Source organism: Lepeophtheirus salmonis, chromosome 6, assembly GCF_016086655.4.
Source record: "Lepeophtheirus salmonis chromosome 6, UVic_Lsal_1.4, whole genome shotgun sequence".
Taxonomy (NCBI): Eukaryota; Metazoa; Arthropoda; class Copepoda; order Siphonostomatoida; family Caligidae; genus Lepeophtheirus; species Lepeophtheirus salmonis.
The window spans coordinates 47,766,494-47,785,396 of NC_052136.2; the positions used below are offsets into that span (position 1 = coordinate 47,766,494).

Consider the following 18,903-nt stretch of genomic DNA (forward strand, 5'->3'; position numbering starts at 1 on the left):
CATGAATGGTAGAATTAAAAGTTATTTTACAGTCTTTGCATGGAGTGCCGTAAAAAATAATATTCCCTGATATTTGAAGTTGTGCTGTGAACCACTTGTCATCGTTTATATGGAGCAGCGAGCATTGAATTTTCTTGTGCCAGTGTTTAGGTAAGTCTAAAAGATTAATTTAATGGTCACATAGCTTATTGACACTACTTACTAACTATTGCTCATAAGACATATTCAAATGCCAGGGAGACGGAGAAATGTGGTATTTTGCAAAAAATTTCAGAAAAAAACTAAATTTACCTTGTACAAAGACTGAAAAGGGTTATTTATCAATATCATGAACTCTTATCATATCATTGCATAAAGCTAGAACCTCCAGAAAACTAGGTCAGTCTGTATTTTGGAAGAAATATTTTTTGATGTGTACTCTTGAATGAGTTCAATAGTTGTATTGGACTCATATAGAGGTGTTTTAGACCAAAGGATACGATGAGCAGTGCCCAATGATGTAGATATTTTTTCAATAGATCATTTGATAGAATAGTTTTTATCATAAAAATGCACAGAGATTTGAAATATTTGTTCTCCATTTAATATCCGGTTTATGAGTTATATATTAATAAATACTTTTCGATACATTTTAGGAATTATGGTGGACGACAAAGTTATTTCACTAACAAAGTATTTCCTTGGTTTAATGAGAATGGAGAGATATTTATGATGGAAAATGGGTTTCAGCCACATATTTTCTTCCATAATAGCTTTTTTTTAGCAAAGAGGCGTAACGAATGAGCCTTGTGTAACACCAAGGGAAAAATTTGGATATTGTACAAATCAATCCGTCTGAGAATATTAAAACTTCTCCTTTTTTTTCTTTTTCATTGATAGTAGAATTTAGTTAAGCTTATATTTTGCCATTCAATGGCAAAAATTAGAATTAAGTCAGAAATGGACCAACCCTTAATTTTAGTTGATCTATCCAGACACCACAAACCAATCGGGAGGATAACAGTCCTTTATTCATTAATTTTTAGGCCAGATCTGTCTGAGTATTTCTCATGGGCATTCAGAAGAACTTTAATTCTCTTAATTAGTTGTCTATCTGAGTTTGTTTCGACAAATCAGGTACTATTATTGGCATGCGAAATTTTTAGATATTTATATATTTTTAGCATACTTCTGATAATCTTTAAATAGTTTAATATACCTTTGTATATTTATGCTTTCTAATCGTAAAATAAAGCAAAAATTATATAGGTGAACATACAAAAGAGTATTTCAAATTTAATACCTAATTCCAGTAGTATTTAACTCACTAATCACAAAAATATATATCTGATTTTATAGAATTTTGTTTTGAGTATTTCAGCGCTTTTTATATTTTTTACACTAATTTTTGAATAAAAAACCCCGTAATCATAAATACAATTTCTTTCATGCATATATATATGTGTCTTCTATGCATTTATCGGACGAATAATCATGATAACACATAAAAATAAATGATTTCATTTTATCAAAACCTGAGGGATTGTCAAACAGTTAAATTATTTTATTTCTTCCAAAATCGAAAAACTAGTTTCAAGCACTCTTTGATAACACGAAACGCCATCACTATTAGAAGGTGTACAAGTGAGAAAATCCTATTTTTTTCCTGTTGAACTACCCATTGATAACTAATATGTAATTCCATTTATAGAGTTTTGAACCAAAAATTGGTTTAAAACTTATTTTTTAAAAGTGATACCTTTATAGTTATATATACATATACACTTTTTGAAATAACACAAAGGAACAGCTAGGCGGAGGAAATATTGTAAAAATGAATTAAAGACAATAATCGAGTTTATGAGCGCAGAATCCAAAACTGATCTCAGTTTTTATCTCAGACATATGCATTTTGAAATATCTAGGATAATAGTAATTCGGGGCTATTATCGTTCAGAGTCATTTTTTACCTTTAAAACAATCACCAGTTAAAAATATGTAAAAGTGTTTTTATGATTTTATAATGTTTTTATTGATTCTGTATAGTGTTCTGAAATCGACATATTTCCATTTCTAGGTTAAAAATGATGAAAAACGAAATTCTTCTTTAGACTTTTATAACTTATTCATAATTTATAGTGGTGAAGATATCATAGCTTATAGTATAGAAAAATATTCTATGTATAATTTAACAAAAATGAAAAAGATTTATTTAAAAATATAAATCTCCACGGATTTTTGTTCCATTTTGTATTTTTTAAGTTATCCCATTTTTTATGGTGAGTGTACTAGCAAAAAATCAACATTATCATCACATTTTTTTAAATAAATCTTTGTCTTTTTTTTTACTTTTAATTGCCTTAAGGATACGTAAACGGGATAACCACCTCCCCCTAAAGCCACGGAAACCCCAATTAAATACAGCCACCCATATAAGATATACCCCTTAGACTAGGATATATTTTCATTTACTAAAATCACAACTTTTACAACAAAATTTATAAGACCAAAACAAGACCCTAAAACAGTCTATAAAAATAACAACACTGATTTAAAAAACATCATTAAAATAGACAATCTTTTTAATGGCTTCAATGTAGTGTTAAATTTATTTTTTATTAGGCCGAGTCTTCCATATTTCCCTCCTTATACTCTCCAGGGCGTCACACTCTACCCATAAATGGATTGGAGTCTCAGAGGTATCTCCACACAATCTGCATGATGCATCTTCCACCATTTCCATTACCTTTAGATGCTTCCTTAAGGGAATATGCCCTGTAATGAAGCCAACTATAATGATTATAGATGCTCTCCTGTTTTTAAAAAAGTTTTCATTCCGAAGTAGGCCCCTCCAAAAAGAATTTTATTTGGCGGCACGTTGTGTCTTCTATCTATTCCCGTTTCCATGTTTTCCTTATGTACTTATTTATCTCGGGCAAAAAAGCATTATTTCGAACTTCCACTTCCGATTCTTCTTGAAGAGTTCCGCCATACTTGGCAAGCCCATCAGTATATTCATTTCCTTTATTACCCCAATGATCTTTTATCCATGTTATTAACACATTCCTTTTCAAACACTTTATTCACTTAATATCACACTAACTTGTTGACCTGTGAAGAAGCTTTCATTTTTAGCTATGGAGCTAATAGCAACTGAACTGCCCGGGAAAATTTTGATAGGCATTTGAACGGACTTTTTCATACTATTGAGAGCACGTAATATCTTTAAAATACACTCCACTTCTGCTTGAATAACAGTATTGTATCATTTTAAGTTGATACAGCCTTCCATGATACAGGTATCTTGATAAGTTATACACCAGACATATCCAACTTTTTCATCGATTTTTGAACCATCTTTATAAATGTTGAGAAATTTTGAACAAATCGTTACTCCTTGCTTTTCTATTTAAAGTGAAATATTATGCCAATTTTTTTTCTCAGTAACCTTTATTGATGCTTTAAAAAAATTTAAAATTGATTTAAACTCTTCTTGGATCCGTCAAGTCCCTCGTTTGGTTTTATTTGTAGGGTACAGGTTATACGAATGCCTTCTTCTGTTCCCCTACAGATTGATAGTGCTCGTCGGTTTATGCTTATATGTAAAGTTTCTACATTGAGCAAGATTTCCAAAGCTCTAAGTGGTGTAGATCTCATCCCACTACAAAACAGTAGGCATATTAATCTATTCATTTTTCTCAACCTCTCAATCTAGAACTCCTTCGTTATTATACACGGTGCCCATATTTCTGCTCAAAAAGTCAAAATCGATTCGACATAGGCCTTACGTATCCATTTAGTAAATAGTGGTTTTAAACCCAACTACGTCACAATCATTTTACAGGTAGACAATAAAGCCCTTTTAGCCTTTTTAATAATGTAATCCAAATGCGCTTTCCAATTCAATCTTCTATTGATAACCAAACCAAGATACTTGGCTTACCCATTCTATAATTGTTCCGTGCATATGTAATATTGGTGTATTCACTTTGTGAGACCAAGTACATAACATTGATTTTGTTTTATTATCACTAAACTTAAGACCAATTTCTTCAACAGATCTGTTCATTTCATTTGCCTGTTTTTGTAAGATAGACCCCTTAGTTGACATATCTATTCCAGTCATTATCACAGCTATATCATCCGCAAATCTAACTGTCAATATTAGAGCAGGCTATTCAGAATTATATCCTGAATAGCACAATTCCACACAAATGGGGATAAAATTCCTCCTTACGGACATCCTTTTGTTAGAGTAAATGAGACTTTACATCCTTGTTGAGACATTCAACCCTCCTAATTTTTTTAAAGAACTTGTACAATTTGTTTGTACAATCATCAATGCCAAACTTAACCCATCTTCATCTATGGCTTTAAATGGAAGATTACCAAAAGCTCCTTTTATGTCAAAAAACACTGTTATGAGATATTTCTTACAATGTACCGCGCTTTCAGCCTTATCTACCACTTTTCCTATCGCCGAAACTGTGGACTTTCCTTTTTGAAATCCAAATTGATTTATCATAGAAGCTTTCAACTTCAGGGACTTAATATGCTTATAAATTACTCTCTCAAATCCTTTTAATAGGGTATTAGTTAGTGTGATTGGTCTATAGGCTTTTGAAACACTGTAGTCAATTTTATCTGGCTTTGGTAGAAAAATTACACGAACATTACTCCAGTTTTTGATACATACGATAATCTAATTGATAGCTTATACAACAAAGCAATTCTCTCATTATACTCATCTGGTAAGTTTTGGAAAACTGCAGGGGCAAGTTCATCTGGTCCAGCCTTCTTAAATCTTTTAAACGATTTAAAAATATGCCGAGTCAGAGAAACAGTTATATCATTCGTCCATTTTGCGTTCATGTTTTCAAGTAATACCTTTGGTCTTCCTTGTTTATATGTTTCATCTGACCCATGTATGACTCACCAAAATGCCCTCTCACTAAATTATTTAGCCATCCAATGCCGAAATCCTCCCATCTTTATTACTTAACATCCCAATACTCGGTCCATTATGCCCATTTTGTCACTTTATATTAGCTGATATTGCTGCGTAAGAATTCAACTCTGTGTACCTCTCCCTCCAATGCATTGGTCTCTCCAGTTCGATAACCCTACTATATTCGGTTTTACATTTGTAATAGTCAAGTCTATCGTTACTCCATTGGGTTTTTCTTATTCTTCGCTCAGTTCACTTAGTTTCCTTTCTCAATCTTGTGCGTTCTTCTGTCCACCATGTTGTAACTCGTTTATATTTTTTGGATGCAGTAGTGCCAATTCATTTAGAGCTTCGACAAGTGAATTCGTTATTTCGGTACCTAGAAGTTCTATTGCCTTCACATGTATCTTGTTTTCCAATCAAGATGTAGCAACCTTTTTCAGTGGATGCAGCTTTTTATTATACTCTTGCCATTTGATTAACCTTAGATTCCTGCATAATATGGCCTCTGTTTCAGTTTTACGTTTAAACATTAAATATTTATGGTTATAGATTGACTGTTATTCGGAAACGCCCTATAAAGAGAATTTGGGGAGCATGTAGTCGTTGACGAAGGTGACATCTATAATCGGGGAACTTTTTCCTCCCTCCTACAAATGTAACCTCTCTCCCCTCGTTGTATATGTTCAATTCAAGTGCTACACACATCCATTTTATTTTTTCACCTCTCTTATTTGTAGTTTCAGAATCCCATAATATGCTATGTGCATTATTATCATACGTATCAAAATGGGTGTGAACTCTTCTTTACTCTTTTATATCCATTTTTCAAGCAATGGAGAGGCGCATTCTAATATTATATCCGTGTAATAGAATACCACAACAATCTGCTGTTTCTTCAGCTTCAATATTATTGTCACCATATCTCCATTACACCCATCAATTAAGCTAATCACCTTTAAACATTTCAAAACCGTAATACCCACCCTTACGCTCCATCTTGTGCCACAATGATGTAAAAAATTGTCATAGCAGGGATGTCTATGGACCAAACGGTCATTTTTGTTAGGTGGATCCGTAAGAAGTGCCATTGTTATTATATTTTCATCTATCATCTTACGCAGTTTGTAACCTGCCAGGGATATATGTATTACCCATATTTATCTGCATACAGTTAGATCCGAAGCCAGTTTGCTTTTCCATTTTATTTGCGTTTTTAGTTCGTTTCTTCTCTCCTCCAATCGTGAATTTTTTGTTTAAGTGAACTAATCTTCTCCTACCCATATTTATCTCAAAAATTATATGAAAATAATCTGCAGGAATAATATTCCATAGTCATATGAAGTAAAATAGTTTCTTTCACATTCTGTATCATAGTAAAATGAATTTAAACTTGAATTACAATCACTGCAACCCTAGTTCTTTTGCATTTTGTGGGGTGCTTCTTTATTATTGGGTGATAATCTTGTATCAGGGGATGATCTCTTTGAAACAAACACAGCTCTAGGTCGTAATGTCAAACACTTATGTTTGTGTGTTTTTGGTTTCTTAAACTTTTCTAAGGCACCTTCCTGTTTTCAGTAGCTGCATCCACCACATCCGGTTTTTTTAATGAATGCCTGAAACTCGGATTTGATTTTCATTGGATGTATCAGATTTATATTTAGTATTCTGGTTTTCATCCTGTAAATTGTCTTGGTCTGGAATTTTCATAATTTCCTCTGAATGTTTTTTCTTTATTTTTTTTCCGTCCATTCCTTTCCTCCCCCACAGTTTTTTCATCCATTTGAGAGTTATATTCTTCGTCGATGCTATTTTCTTCCCCAGCAATCATCTTGTTTGATTGATTAGTCGAAGTCTCTGTTGCTAAGTCGTCTGTACGCTTATTTATTTGAACTCGTAGACTCGTAAATTTCTTTTTGAGTTTCAATCTCCTCGTGTTGATTTGTAGATTCCTCAGGCTTTCATTAACATTATGTTGTCCGTCAAGACTTGGAGAGTTTTTGAAATTTACTTCTTCCGGGAATATGATTGTTTGTCCATTTGCCTGGCGGTATAGCCTAATTTTGATCCACTGCGAATACGTTTTTCGTCCCTTAGTCAATTGCTTGCATTTGGTCCTGCCATTTCTAAATTCAAAGCATTTAGAACATTGCTTGGTCGCCCTATCAAAGTCTAGTTGACAAATATCTCAATTTATTGGTATAAAAGAAGGCACATTGAAGAGGGTTCCTCTTGACAGAATATTTAAGGAGAAACTGGGCTGCTTTAAAAGATGGGGAAATTGTTGAAATAACAGGGAATTTTTAATTTCCTTGGCATTAATGGACTTCGCTTGCACTACTTTAATGCCTTCTACTTTTATGAATTGGGATAGATGGTCAGCCACCTCATCATATGTTACTGACCCCCACGCATTTTTTAGTCTTATATTGAATGTTCTATCTCTTCTCAAACTGTCCGAGAATTCCTGACATTCAACTCGTGCTTTGAAGGAATTATGGTTCTCTCTCTTCAGATCAATAAACAAAGGAAATCTGATTTTTTCTCTGAGTGAATTCAGCTGTTGAGGCTTTATCACTAATATTTCAGGTCTATGTGGTGTATCACATGTGACAGATCTTACCTCCATTAAATTAAGACCTAATGCATCTCTAGCTATGCAGGGAACATTATCTAGACTCATTTGCTGGAATGAGGCCCTTCTACCATTACTCGCTTCACAGACGATTAATGAGAAGTTCAACCAATTATTTTCTGAATTTTGCATATCCTCTCAAATTGTGCTGAACTAAATGGATATTAGAACCAGTTCCACTATTACGTCATAAAGACATTTTCTTGCAGATGATGTAACCCTCCAAATTTCTGAACGCGAAATTGTACATTCTTTTATAAAACTATGTAAGAGTGGCAATTGTCTTGTATAATTTTATCAAATTTCTGAGTGAATACTATCAACTTAGCTCAAACATAATTATACAGACACAAATTTAAGTGCATGTAAATTGTTGTACGGACAACTTGGTGCTATCTTTTTGGTTAATTAGTATAGAAATACCTATATTAATTTTAACACCGGAACTGGTATCCTGACAGCACTAAAATATTTATATGATTAGTGTCTCTCCAACAAAAAACGTATTTTCACCAAAACTCTCCAATATTGTAATTGATTTTGTTGCTACAAAAGCTAAAGTTAAACATGTAAACTTTTTTGAATATACAATAACTCTCTTTGAGGACTTTATGTTCGAAAAATACAAGATATATAGTTACAAATTTTACAGCACTAAATTAATTTGTTATGCAGATGCTTAATATTTTCAACAACTATTCTTTTTTTATATACGTATCACATCCAGATTTGGAGACTTCAATCCGTTTATTTACATTTGACTTTTTTGATCCAAAATAGAGCAATAAGTTTGGGCTAGTTTATGTTATGTAACTCCTTTTTGATATTGTACTAGTCATAAGCTACAATAATATCCCTTAAACATTAGGTTCAGCTATATAAGACATTCAGTTTGTCTTGGAGTTTATGTACAAACTTATTTGATAAAAATCTTTATAATAAACTACCTGTATAGTCTAAACTTTGAACTGTTTTGTATGAAAATTGTAGTCTCTTGGTTGTAGCGAATAATCAATAAAATCATCTCCTTATGGATTAATCTCTATTTCTTGTATATTTATATATACATATATTAAAAAGCAAAATGTATTGTTTAATCATAAATCAAAGTTGAATATTTGATAGCATTGATACATCGTAGGCTACTAATTTTTTTTGTCGCTGTGCTAAGATGTATATATGGCACTTATTTTGACTTAAAACAACACCATGTGTATAATATTAAATATATTAATTTACATACTCTGCGATAGTTAATGTACAATTTAAAGTTTGTAAAAATTAATCTATATATTTCACATTAGATGAGGGAAGTCATGAAATATTAACATGAAAAAACAATTTTAAAGATGGAACTTTTGAATAAAGTTATAAAGCTAACTATTTTATTGTATCATTATATAGTTAGTGTCAATCATGAGTACAGTTGTAAAAAAGATGACATAAAACTATTGTGACGTTAATTTTACCTGTCAATATAGATTATTTTTTTCTCGATAGTCTATAAAGTGTTTGTGCTACTAAATAACAGATAGATAAATTGGTGACTTTTCACCAAGTTGAACTCATAGTAGAATTGAAGATCGACATCGGTGTAAATTCTATCTATGTTCTTTCTAGTTACCCTATGATATTTGTACTAATTTTTTCTTACGATCTCTAAGCTGATTGTAGGTTATCAATAAATTACAATACCAGCAAAGTAGCTTTACTCCAAATATTCTTTAAATTTAATACGTAACCATGCAACTTCCGGTTTCTTTTTAATATACCGGACATGCCGATTTATTCCACATAAACATTTTGGATAAAGCCTCTGCCGGAATGGAAGCTGGGTTGAAATTAAAACTATTTGGTGGAATTCCTGGACTACTACTAATAAAAATGTTTTTCTATTTGTACATGAAACAATCCTTGTTCTTATTTAATCATAAAAAATGTGGAACAAAAATGATAGTGATATTAACAAACAAATATAGAAATAAAAATGGATACAAAAGTCATAATATACGGTTGATTAATGTTAATAAGGGAATACATTATTTACTTTTTTGCACATAATGAAAATGGAGGATGCACATAAATTAATACATAAACGTATACCTACTATACCAAAAAATCGAATAATATGAACTTTGAATGTTTTTTTCTGCTAAGAAGCTGTAAAATCTATATAACTCTTATTTTATTATTGCGATAAATATATTAAATATCTATTGTAGAGAGTATCATATCCCAATAATTGGATTTCATTTGCTTATCAATTTATCTTAAAATGAGAGGAGAAAATGAGTTTAAAGCAGAAACATTCATGCCAAGTATCTTATGACAACAATACCTCAGCTCTAAAAAAAAATTTCTTCTTTTAGATTTGATCTAAAAAATCGTTAAATACATGGACTTAATAGATTTTTAAGCTAATTTATTATCAAACATACATAAATCCACTAGCGTTTGTCATTTATTACGAAGCAATTTTTTTCTTCAAGGTCTTTATTCATCTACATTACACGTATACATACATACACAAATAAGTAAATAAAAAAAAAAGAAATTTACATTGATATAGAACATAAAAAAGCATTAAAGCTTACAGTTAACTTCCTTTTTAAGACTTCTAATATAAACAGCTCATCAGCAATATGACTTCATAACAAACAAAAAACCACACACATTCATCACGACGAAAATCCAGGTAATAAAATATTTTCAGGTTAAAAGTTAGTATATAGTTGAGACAACAAATAAAATCGAAAACATGCAGCACATATAATTATATAAAAACGAAAACAAAGCAGGTGCACTGAACGAAAGTATCGCAAAAATGATTTAAAAGTTAACATATAAAAATAATATAAAAGAAAAGGATGTTGCCCAAGAGAAAAAATTTCCATTTAAAAGTCTTAATGCAGTCATTCTAAAAGTTACTACAATCCCCCCAGAAAAGTTATTACTTCATAACCTTGCCACGATTTTTTTTTTGTATTGCTGATAATAAATTCCATGGCTTTATAGTGTCTTTTTGAGGCAGAAGGAAAATATTTTATTAGATATCCGGCTTTTTCTTCCTCGAGTTCTGCCGTCGCGGAATCTTCGATGAGAATGCAGCATATAAAATAATCTTCCTCAATTCCACGTCACAAATGATCAATCCATCAGCTACTTCTTAGTCTATGAGAGCTTTACAATTACTTGACGCCGCTTTTCAAGCCTCTTCCACATTGGAACAAAGGTTAAACCCAAACATATCCGTGGCCTTCAATCTGCCATTATATAGTTTCAAATGCTTACTGAAATCAATAGTAATTATGGCAGCCTGAATATTCTTCTGCCTATTTGATTCCAGAGCAGTTTAAATATTTATAGAAATAAAGAAGATCTGGTTGTTTAAAAAAAAACCTTTCTGCTCAACTCCCAGTCTTTTAATTAGTAAAGGCTCCACTTGCTTTGCTAGAATTCCAGCCAATATTCGGTAAGATTCGCTGATGATGGTTAAGGGACGCCAATGGCTAAGCAAAGTTCGATTTCCTTTCTTTGGAATAAGAGAAATTCAACCACGAATGAGAGATGCAGAGAGTTGGCCCTTCTTCTCCATATGGCAACCAAAACTAACTAAATTGAGGGCAATTTCTTTTAAACACATTGTATGAATTTCTCCTCTGATACCATCATCCCAACATGTCTTATTGTCATTGAAAGAGTTTTTGATATACTCAGAGATATTTATTTCAGGAAAAACGAAGCAATTAGTTTTTTTCTTAGGTCTAGGAAATCCATGCCTTTTACCTCCAACTATTTCCTGTAGATTGGCATGAAAAAAACGCAGTATCGATTCCGACTCAATAAGCACTTTCTGACCTCCGATAATTTTTTAAAGACATTTAGAAGAAAAGTCTCTTGTAATAAACAGATCCCAGAACCTATGAAAATGGTTACGTTCTGAGGCAATATTTTCTAGACATATCGTCGTTGGTAATTTGGGCGATGCTAAAAGCATTCCATGAACCACAAGCAAATAACCGTAAGAATAAAGATCCTCCCATCATTACTTCTTCAATATCATTTTCCATGCGTCTATATTATCTTCTTCTTTTATTGATATAAGATAGACTTGTATCTCAAATGATATACAACAGTTTATTACAGATTTTTGCAAAGGAAAGGTCCGGATTATATGAGTTAGCCAGTCTACTTTTAAGAGAAGTCTTAAAATCATCCAAAAGCGACAACCCTTTAGGAAGTTTGAAAATTTTCAACGCTGGTCCTGGAAACACCTATCTACTTCGATTGCGCAAATTGAATTTTTTTGATCACATTCAAATGTTATTTTATGGACTTGTACATAAGCTAGAGAGAACAGGTACAATTTGATTTGTAATTAATTGTTTAAACTTATATATATCGAACTATGAAATAACAGGTTTGTGTCGTTTTTCCTTCATTTGGAGATAACGAGAACTATTAATGTAAAATCAAAATACTTGGCCTCATCACTTTGTCTCATAGACGTGCTAATAAAGGAATAATTACGCTCCATCGAATTTTAAACAAAAGGATAACCCTATCTCCCCACTTTGGATACTAAATAAAGGCTATCTTATCCACGAAATGAGACTCTCCACTCATATTACCATCTACCTACAAAAACTAAAGATTGGTATATTTAAGCATAGTTTCTATTACAGATCGAATAGTCTTTGAAATACAATACATTATGACTTTTGCCAGGGACGTGAGGCTCACCTCCAGGAATTTTTAGTTAATTCTTTTTTGTGTGGCACGTAAATATATACATTATTTACATTTGGGTAGTACTTTATTATATTTTTTTTTATTCTTTTCACTGTTACGTTAAATAAAATTTTAACATTTGTATTTCAATCCTTTCAAAACCACAGTGAATTGAAAAGAAAATCAAAGATAATTTTAGTCAATTCTTGATCGTTTTGCTCATATTATAACTAATTAGAAATACTTTTTTTAATAACTTCGACAATTCGCCGAAATTGGATAGTACACTGGGTTTCTCTCTGGGTGTAAGTGGTAATTTTTATTATTTATAAAAAAATACTAAAGTTAAACCATGGAATTTTATATTTTCAATATTTAGTTATTCTTTTGATATACTTTCTATTTTTTATTCAAACAAGTACACATTCTTCTATGGAAAATTGATTAATAAAGCTTTACATGTGAAACATAACGAAACAACTCTTATCTTTGACCAAGCATAAAGCAAGTTTACCAGCCATACTAATGATCAAACTATGAATTCCTATATTTTTGCTTGCACAGTCATGTTTTTCTTTCTTGTTCAAACTTTTGGTAAATGCTCACCAAAATTGTCTATTATAAAAGTTAATCTTTTTTTTGTAAACGAGTGGGTGGCCCTTTGACGTCCTTCATAATATTTAATCAGACTCTTGGCAATTATAACTTTGTAGTCAAGAACCGATATTTATAAGGATATTGCTATTTGGGCATGCTATATCAAAAAATGAAAGAAGATTCTATGATAAAAACGTGTTAATGTCTTGCAATCTAATTGATATGATGCATTTCTCTGATCCATGAGATCGACTCCCCTATGCCTTTGTTGTTGAGACTTAGAATTGTAGACAAAAAATTTGCAAACGATTTGTTCAGATAGACTACCAGTTGTCTAACTTTATATGCATTGTCACTCTTATTATCTTTGAGATTATCATCAAAGTGAAAATTTTGAAGTATCATTTACAACGACGTGAATGTTGACTTCAAGGGTCAATGAAACCTCTTATGCATTTGTTTCTGTAACAACTCATCATCACGTATAAATTAAGCATCACAGTCATATAATAAATTTGAAATGTCTTCTTCATCAACATAGTCTATTTCGTCTAAAATGCAATAAATTCGGTGACAAATAGTTCTGCTAAAAAATGTTAAAATATCATGTTCTTTGTTTTCTTTCCATTATATAGTTTACAAAGACTACATTAACTAACAAAAATTTATAGAAAATATTAGTATGAACATACATACAGTTTTTATAAATACATTTATGTTTTAATTGCTTATCGGTAAACAAATAAAAAGTACTTTAGTATAAATACTCTGAAAGAACAAACAAAAAAAGATACATGTCTAATCCTGAACCAATTTAGTGTTATAAAATAAAACAAAACAAATAAGTATTCAGAATTCAATGGACCACCGAGTATACGTATTACTAACAATCATCCATACATTTTGCTCTACTAAATTATATAGAAGCCATTCAATACAAATTAACTATCAAAATAAAAAATTATTTATAGAGTACATTGTATAAGCCTGAAAAGAACCATTTGAACAAGTGTTGTGTCGGTATTTATTTAGAACTGAAGACTACATTCCCCTCCAATTCAGTCGCGGTCCGGTCGTGGTGAGTTGCAAAACTTATAAAGTCCAGTCCGTAATGATGTCCTACTAGTTTTTTTCCTATTTTTCAATCAGTTCTAAAACCAATTAGTTTGAAAGACTAATGGTCTTAAAGACCAGTCCAAATGACTTATAGGACCTCTCCTAGTACTGGACTGGGTCGAATAAATAAGGATTTTGCATAATGATATTTAGTAACTTTAGTTGCCATTCAAAAAAGGAATATTTTAAATTCAATTTGAAGAAATATTATCTTATTTTCTACATTAATAATCGTAAATAGTATTTCAGAAATGTGTTAAGTAAGTACTCTGCATTTCTATTTTGAAGCTCAAATAACAATTGAATTAGCAGAAGCAGAAGTATATTTTAGAAAGGCTTAGTCTATGAAAAAGAAAACCTTAGTTTTTACCCTACCATTAATATGGTACATTTTGGACTAATACATAATGTATTAAAGATATATTTTAGTCCTTGAAAAAAATATCTTCATTAATTGGATAAATGCGGTTCTTTACAAAGTGAGGCTAAAAGGCTTTTGTATAATCTATACTCTACATACATTTAAATGCTCAACACTAGCTTTTAGCTGACTCAATTATACCAAGATCTTGAAGGATAGTTGATTAATTTGCTAAACAATAAACTACTGATGATATGCTAGCGTTTAAAGACTGAAAATTAATTGTCGAGCTAAAAGAGTTGAAAAATAATATTCAAAAATTATAAAGGAGTATATACAAGGTTTATTGATTCTATATAACTCCCTTTGGCCTCTACAATGGCCTCAATACGAGGTCAGAAACTTTGTCATGCCTGGAAAATTTCTGTTTTGTACCAAGCATCAAGAAGGTCTTATTTAAGTGCTTACATATATATGTAACTGGTAGTATTGCATATACTTTCAACTACGTCCTACTAATATCAGTAAAGATGAAAAGGTTTGGGTTTAAAGGAACCAACCCCGACTTAACCTTGAAAATTTTGAATTAGCGGCTGTTATTTTTGCGTTTCAATAGCAGTGTGACAAGGAACACTCTGATTCCTATAAACTTGGTTTTTGGCCGAATAATGGAGATGATACCTTCAAACACCATACTATTTGGAACATTAACGTAGAAAGCCAAATTTCAGTTATGGCCGAAATTGCTTCCTCTAAACTGGCTATTGTCTTCCGATCTGAAGCACATAACAAATGCCCACTCCATAAGTGGTGATTTTTTTGGGATGTTCTTGGGCATATTGACGACTCATTGTCTATAATGCCACTGCATGGACTTTCTTTATTTAACTAATACAATCTTTGAAAGGTTTTTTTTTGTTTGAATTGTTAAAAGACTTCGAAAGACTGAAAATTTCCTAAATAAATCTCCACGAATAAAAAATCTAATCATATTCAACAAAAAAATCAAAATTCCTCTGTAATGTCTGAATCGTCATTCTGAAAAGAAAAATAATGTGATCGATGGAGAAATTAATTTACTATTCCTTTGTATGGTATATTAATATAGCAAAAACGCTTTCATTTCTTCTTGTAATCTTAATAGCATTATTACATTATTAATTAAATCAAGAATATGTACAAAATAAAGTATACTCATGCTGCTCTAATTATTCAATTATAATCAAGAAATAAACACAATTGATATTCCATTAGTATTTTCTTTCCATTAAAGTGAAAATGCAGTTGTTGTTTTTGAGGACGAAGATGCAATCTTCAATGTTATGGCTGGATACTTTGCAACTGTGAGCTTATGTTATGTATGTGCACCCCATCGAGACGGTAATATGAAACAATAGTACTCAATTTTATGCATGGCTATATTTATTATCTCTGCATTCTGATACGGTGATGAATTTTGTATAAAACTAAATATGATTTGAAAAAATAAATAAATATATTTTTTTAATGTCACCTTATTCAACAAAATCTTATGGTGTTCTGATATGGTAACATACGGGTATATGGAAATAAATATATAAGTTTTGGTTATTTTTCACTATAATATTTACTTTTAAATTTTTTGATGCTTTAAACTCGTTATATCATTTCGTTGTTTAGGCAGTTTTGAAAATGAAATAAACACTTAATTACAAAAGATAGAGGACAGAATGCTAGTCATACAATCGCCTTACTTCTAAAAAGGGGAAATAAGGAAATTGATTCAAATTTTATTGAACTTTTCTTGGTACTAGCCAATACGGAGGAGGAATTTAAATCTTTTGAAAGATAACTTGCCGCATCGGATTACAAGATGAGAATGGTTAGTCCATTAATACTTATATTATTATTGGGGTGGGACAATATTGATCTTCTCTTAAGTTAATTTTTCACAAAAATGGTGTAAATGATTACTGTATTAGGAGTCTGTTGAATAGTGTTTTATTTATTTATTGACACAAAACCTGAATATGTTTCAATTGTAGATGTAGCCAAAACTACTAAACGTACTATCAAAAGGGAAGGACGAAGTAATTGTGCAATACTCTAATGTATAGAAAAGAATAAAAGCAGACCAAAAAAAAAATTATTTAGAGTAATAATAAATACATTCAAATCTAAATACTTGCTAATTCAAAAATTAATTAAGGTTGAGTCATGGAGATTAATTCATATACCGATAAATTAAAGCATAAATAATAAACGAAATATTTCTGAGCTCTCTGGCTTACGTAAAATTAAAGAAAATGATCAACAAATTTCTCATGACACAATCCAAACAGTTTGGCGTCTCCATGATCCTTTCTACACCGTCAGTAAGTACTGCCGAAAAGGCCAAACAGAATCCGGAGGAGAAAAAAGATAACCCAGGCCAATCTTTTGCATGGGGCCTCAATGAAATTTCATCTCACACCACTTTTTAGTTTTAGCAGCCTTGTGGGCTGGTGCTGAATCTTCTTAACAAATATAACCTCCCTGAGCATAGGTGTGGTCCATGAACGAGGCTTTACAACCTCGTTCATCAATAATGATACGATTACTTCCTTTATATATTTGCAATCATATTGATTTTAACCGTACAATATATGTTGTTAAAGAAAACCTATGCGATACATAAAACTATTCAAGGGAAAATTATGGTTGATATCAGAACTATTTGGCAAAGTATCTCCAAAGCAACTATGCGAGTTACATGTCAATCAATAAATGATAGATAGTTATTAAGACTAGGTATGACCAAATTTAAATAGCTTTTGTTATTTCAAACAAACATCATTTTTGTTTCAGACATTTTTGAAATACACATATAGTAATTTGTGATGTGTTTTTTTAAATAATGCAACTGTCCAGCATTTATTATTTCGCACGTTGAATCAGCCTTATGCATTGTCTAGCAATATAAATACTTGCATCAAGTCTGATTTAAAGTTATTATTTTTTTTTCGAACTCTCTCAAAATAAATATTTAGTTCATCACTATCGATAACCCATTGAGTCACATTAAATAATAATAAAGTAATTAATATTAAACTCTTTAACTCATCATTAAAGTATATCTATAAAAGATTGAGTTATTATTATGTATATATGAATGTATCCACGTTATGTGATGTGTAAATAATTGATGTAGATAATAGATAAGTTAAAATATATCATGAGACAATGTTTAGTTATCCATCTCATTAATTGAAGTTGGAAGTTGGCATAACATAATTGATATCTTCATACACATGTATTATCATCAACATAAAGATCCATGACATGATTTTGTTGTCCAACACTTACTCCAAAATCCCTGTATTGACGCTGAAGTTTTTACTCAGTTCATTAAGAGCGGAAATGAAAAGAAGAAGTAGTACAGGGCATCCTTTACGATTATTTTTAATCTTTATTTTATATCTTTCCCTTGAAAATTGCAAGTGTGACGCTTGAGGTCCCGTTATAAAATAAACCTCTCATTAAATTTAAGTACTTATTGGGAAGAACTTAAATTACAGCTCTCGTGATATATTTATTTTTAAAGAGGCGTTTGCTTTGGAAAAATCAAAAAGGGAACAAGTGTTCATAATATTCACTCTCAGAAACTGCTTCCACTGCAAATATGTTTAATCAGTTTTGATTACATTTAGTATTGTTACTAGCCTCTAGTGGAGGAAATCTGTGCAAGTGCCCTTTTTCGATGAAATAACCATTATTCCTCTTGTAAAAGGCTTTGATAATAGTTGCAATTTTTCCTTGTAATTTGCCAAAACAAGAAGATAAATAACTACATCGATACAGAATACGGAGATTAATTAAAATAAAAGTAGTTTTTAGATCCTGTCATAATAATTTGTGAAATATCTTGTCACTTAGAACCCATATAAACACTTAAAATTTAAGTCTAGTTTCAAGTGTCGAAAATCAATTACCATTATCTTTTGATCAGAAGAAGGTTTGGGTCGATACTTCACGCTTGGTAACTTAAAGAACACATCTAAAAAAGTATAACAAATCTATTCTTCATGTCTTCTGTCCTGATCTCCAGGATATCATCTGTCATCTGGCTTCCTCGCTTTAAAAAAACATCAATGGAGATGTATAATAATTTTTTAACGAAAATTAAAATTAGAGCTTAGATTCAGTAATTTTTCAAATCTACTTTCAATCCTACAATTGGTAATAAATAACTAAATTAAAACTTTTTTATATGTATCATATGCTGGAAGAAGTTTAAACATTTTATCTTTAGGCAGTGGGTATTAAATATATCAAAATAATCGTCTTTTTGGGGAGCATTAAAAATGTGAATCATATTTTACCATTCTATGCATTCTGTTTCTTAGATACTGATTATAGCACGCCACTACTCGAATTATCTCCTGGTTAAAAATCTGCTATTATTTCTTCAAAAAAGCAGACGCTTTTTGTATGAAAATGACACAGATAACCTAATATCCTAGAGGGGTATTAATTTTGGATTGGAGGAAATTAATATCTTAATGAGAGCGTAGC

The 18,903-nt window shown here is 31.1% G+C and overlaps 1 protein-coding gene across 1 annotated transcript in view; it reads right to left on the reverse strand.

Annotated features, from left to right (window-relative positions):
- LOC121120744 (uncharacterized) overlaps positions 1–18,903 on the reverse strand; it is a 62,412-nt gene that overhangs the window by 7,769 nt on the left and 35,740 nt on the right. The window lies entirely within an intron of this gene.